This window comes from Hipposideros armiger, unplaced genomic scaffold (assembly GCF_001890085.2).
Source record: "Hipposideros armiger isolate ML-2016 unplaced genomic scaffold, ASM189008v1 scaffold_2466, whole genome shotgun sequence".
Classification (NCBI taxonomy): Eukaryota; Metazoa; Chordata; class Mammalia; order Chiroptera; family Hipposideridae; genus Hipposideros; species Hipposideros armiger.
In genome coordinates, this window is record NW_017733795.1 from 3415 (window position 1) to 8654 (window position 5240).

Consider the following 5240-nt stretch of genomic DNA (forward strand, 5'->3'; position numbering starts at 1 on the left):
TAGACCACCCCAAATGCCCTGAAACCCCCAAGCCCCTCAGTCTGAGAAACCCTCAATAGAGCACCCACACGAAGGCCAAATTCCTCAGCCTCAGGTCCTAAATGTCCTCGTCCTGGGACCTCGTCATCTCTTCAGTTTCAAAGACCCCAACTTACCTCAATATCACAGAGCCTAGAGCCCCTTCATGAGAGACCTGAAATCTCCTCAGGCTCAAATTCCCTCAGGCTGAGCACCCGAAATATCTTCAGCCAGAAAGACCCCCACTCTTCTCCTGGCAGACCACAAACACCATCAGCCTGAGGGACCCCACATCTCCCCCACCTGAGACCCCAAATCCCTTCAACCTGAGTCACCCGAGCCCCTCAGGCTGAGAAACCCCAAATCGCTGGCACTTAGAGACTGCAATTGCTTTCTGCCCAGGTTTTCCAGGACCCCCAGGCGGAATCCCCAAATCCCTTCAATGCCGAAAACTCGTTTCCTGTCCCTGGAACATTTTTTATGTCAGCCAGACCCCTTCAGAGCAGTCAGGGGCGTCTCAGTCTTCCTGGGGCTTCCCTGGCCACGTACTTTGAGACTCTCCTCAAACGCCCACAGCCGCATGCCTCCCGATGCCTTTGCCGCAGTTCCCGAGGAGTGCCAAGCGGCAGCGGCGCTAAGGAAGCCGAGCCCAGCCCAGCCGCCGGTCTGTCGTGGCCGGCGGAGACCTTCCCCCGTCAGTGCCCCTCAGGCTCGCCCACACGCTCCAATTCTTATCGGGCTCCCCGTGTCTTCCTTCTCTGGACACCCCGACCAGATGGAGAGGACAGAGGCTCCGGGCAGTGGCGGGGCCGCCACCCGCTCTCAGCTGCTTCTCCTTCCACAGGCACCTCAGCCCGGCAGGTCCATCCCAGAGAGCTGCTCGGGCTCCTGGTGCTTTTATCCCCCATCGGGCTCTTTCCTTTTAGGACAGAGATTTTGCTTCATTCCAGGTCTCAGGGCCCCTAGACCAGCTTTCCTAAGTCACCACAAGCTGTACATGAGAGCCCAGGCAGATGACCCTGAGGATTCTGATGAAGAATGGACTCTAAGGAAGCAAGGTGAGAGGCCAGGAACACTTATAGGTGCCGTCCTGAGACTGACCTGGGGCAGGTCTGAGCTGCCCGTCAGGGTTAGTAAACAGTGGTTGCTTGTTCAGCAAACAAGAGACGCCCAGAAAACAGTATGTTCTACAGGAGGGGGCTGTTCCTATCAGGTTTTAAATGTGTAAAATAACTATATATTTAAAGATACATTAGTAAGCAGTAACTGGATAGAAACCTGACAGTGAAATTTTATTTCAGCAATGTTTTATTGTTTTCAGTGTACAGGTCTTTCACCTGCTTGGTTAGGTTTATTTTTAATAATTTAATTATTTCTGATGGTATTATAGAAGGGATTATTTTGTTATGTTCCTTTTTGGATTGTTCATTGTTGTCCATAGAAATACAACTGATTTTTGAGTGTCAATTTTGTATTCTGGAACTTTGCTGAATTGATTTATTAGTTCTAACGGGTTTTTTTTGTGGAGTATTTAGGAATTTCTACACATAAGATAATGTCATCTGCAAACAGACATAATTTTACTCCTTGCTTTACAAATTATATGCCTTTTTGTTTCCTTTTTGAAATCTAATGCTCTGGCTAGGACTTCTAGTGCTATGTATGTTACAAAAAATTTCCTGGGGCCGAGAGACCAAAGAAAAAAGCTGAGAACTCCATCATTGAATCAAGAGTTTATTAAGGGAACTTCCATACAAGGCACGTCTTGGGTTGTAGCGAGACACTATGGATGCACTCCAAGAAGTGTGACAGGGGCTAAGGGGTTATATAGAACAGGGCAAGGTGGATGCAGGTATGGAGTGTGACCACCCCAGATAAGAGGGACATCCTTACATGCTAGCTTGGGGAAGGGCAATGGCTGTTCCAGGAACCAGCATGAGCCAGCATAGTGGGGGGTTAATGAGACAGTCTCTGGGGACACTGGAGGAGGCAATGTCTCTTCTGGCCTGCATCTCCCTGGATCTAGCGTGAGGGTCCGACATTGGTCATCTCATGCAAGTCTATCCTCCACAGTGCTGAGCAGAAGAGGCAGGAGTGGGCATCCTTGTCTTGTTCCTGATCTTAGAGGAAAAGCTTTCAGTTTTTCACTGTAGGGCATGATGTTAGAGGTGGACTATTCATATATGATCTTTATTATATTGGGATAATTTCTTTCTGTTCTTAGTTTGGTGAATATTTTTGTCATGAAAGGCCAATTTAGTTTTTAAATAAATTGAATATGTATCGAAACCTTATGAACATAGGATGAAACAGAGATGAAGCTTTTTCTATTTAAAAAAAAATTATTGGGGAATTGGGGGGATGGGAATAGCGCTGGGGAATTGGGGAAGCGGAACAGAAAAGTTGCTATCCTTTTGTTCTTCAATCTAGTTGTGGAGGATGTTGCTTCATTGGCCCAAGTTTGCACCGTCATTGCGCTCTTCCCAAGCAAGGCAGATCAGTCACTGGTTTCTGGACGGTTGCTCATGGTGGCTACTGGCTGCTCATGCTGGCTGCTGGCCGCACACAGTAGCCCATGGCAGCCCACTGCCACAGGGGCTGCAGCCTACGCCATCGCCAGCGACTCACAGCAGCCAAGCTCCATGTTGAGCTATTGAACAGCATCTGTGGAGGGCACTGGCCTTCATATGTGGGATCTGAACCGGGGCCCTCTGGCATCCCGAGCCAGTTCTTAACCATAGTGCCACTCGGCCGGCCCAAGCTTTGTCTATTTTTAAACCTTTTAAGAAAATTAGTAGATGCCCCCAATAGAAGCATAGGCCTTAATGATNAAAAAGCAGCTGATTAAAAGGCTGCAGATGGGCAAAACGCAGTGGGTGTTGGGTCAGAGCTCAGATGGGGACGGTGGCCAAAGGAGATGGAAAGAAAATCTTACAGTAGTTGCTTTTCCAATGCGTTCTCCCATCCAAGCACTAACCAGACATTATCCTGCTTACATTCCAGAGTCAGACAAGATCTGACTCGTTCAGCGTTGTATGGCCATAAGCATTCGGACTTGGTGTTTGGTGCCCTAAAAATCCTTGGACAGCCACCCTGGTGAATGGGCAATACCTGTGGGCCACTCAGGTCAAGCGTGTACACAACAGAGCACTCTATGCCAGCCTTATCTGCCTGGGCTACGCATTCCGCCTTTCCTCACACCCACCTCATGTGGAAGGCGCTGCGGTAAGCGAAGGCCAGTCCAAGCGGGCAGTGAGCCTTTTCCATTCGTCATAGCAGAGGTAACCCTGGCCACCTCTTCTCCCTTGTCGGTCACACCATTTTGAGTTCTGGCTTTCGGTGACTCTTAAGGCCCTGACCTGCTTGCCTTCCCACAACTGCCTGGCTACTCTATATTCCCCTGGACAGGGCAACTTAGGCTTGGTTACTCTCAGACATCTGGGATTCTAGGAACGTGAACATGAGCCCCGGACCCAGCCCCGGGTTTTTCTCCAGCACCTACACCAGCAGTTGCCCTCAGCCTAGCTCTGGCCCACTCTCCTGCCCGGTGTGACTGGCTGTTTTCAGAGAGAGTCAACAGTGCCAGCAGGATTAAACAGATCCAGACCGCTCCAACCTTGCTTAGGCAACATTCCACTTGCCCCCCACTATGACGAGCACCCCACCCATCCTCATGTACCTTTCCTATACGTAAGCACTCCAAACTCACTATGCTGAGAGTGTAAATGAGAGATGTCAAGAGAAAGGAAGACAGAGGCAGTGAGAGACAGAAAGAATGAGAGAAGCTGAGAGGAATGTGGATGAAGAGAGAGGCAGACGGGGAGAAAGAGCGAGAGAGAGGCAGGAACAGGGAGACCCAGAGAGAGAGTCCAAACACAAACACACATACACACACACATATAAAGAGTACGACAGAGCCAGAAAGATGCATATAAATGAATAAATGTATATACATACAAATATATAGATATAGATATAGATACACACAGAGATAGCGAGACAGATATCAAAACTGACACATAGACAGCAAGACTCAAACAGTCCCAGAGAGACAGAGAAAGAGAGACTGAGGGAACCAACAGAGTCATAAACTTTGTATAACTCAGTCGTGTAAATTACATCCCAACATTTTGTTTTCTCTAGTCATTAGCATCCAGTCACAAAGGATGGCCAGCTCCAAAAGGAGGGTCTCATACAGAGATGTGTGTAATGGAGGCAGGCACACTGGGATCCATTGAAGGACCGACAACCAAATTGGTGGAGATGAGGCGCTTGGCCACAACTCTAAATATAATAGAGTCTGTGAAATATTCTGTACCAGAGAACACAATGTTGGCATCTGAGTTCATTACAACACTCCTGAGATAGAGGCAGGCGGGCAATGGAAGACCATGGGTGCCATTAGAGACCCAGCCCATAGGCACTGTGTTCTGACATCACCAAGCACACACTTCATCCTTCAGGTCTGCACACTACGTCATGGTACCTCAGCCCAAGGTTTCTAACCGCTAGTGCTCTTTACAAGTGTGATGACATCATGTGACATAGAAGCTAGAACGACATGCATTATGCACATGGGGACACTGGGGAGGCCCTGAGATGACATGTTTGTCAGCGTCTCATCACTACTGAGGAGCAGAAGCCCGTTCTGAACTGAGCTCTGGATCCTCAAACCCAGGGCCCCGCTACATCCAGGTTTCCTAGAACCGTGGGTTTGCCTATGTTGGTGTAACTGCTGTAGACTAGGTGTGTGAGATACGGTGACCTATAACCAACCCAGACAGCCTTTGGAGAGCTCTTCCTTGACGAAGCAGCCCACAGGGGAGACCCAGGCAGTCATCCCACTTCCTGATCATAAAGCTTAGCAGAACTTGGAACCCTGGTAACCAGGCAGACACATCATAATGAAGCCCATTCCCAGGTCACATTGCTGGAGACACTGGAGATAGTTCCATGTTTCCTTGCTGCATTCCCACGGGTCAGTCAATAGCTTCAGGAAAGCCCAAAATTCGAAACTTTAACCATGTTTTAGACACTGGTTCAGGTCTCAAACCAGACGCTTCTGGCCTTCTGTTCAGAGGACACCAAAGGAAACAGAGGGAGTCGGAAAGTAGCCCAGGCCAGGCTAGGGCACCAGGCTGATGTCACCCTGACCATCCGCTGACCCCTTCAAGTGTGTGTGTGTGTGTGTGTGTGTGTGTGTGTGTGTGTGTGTGTGTGTG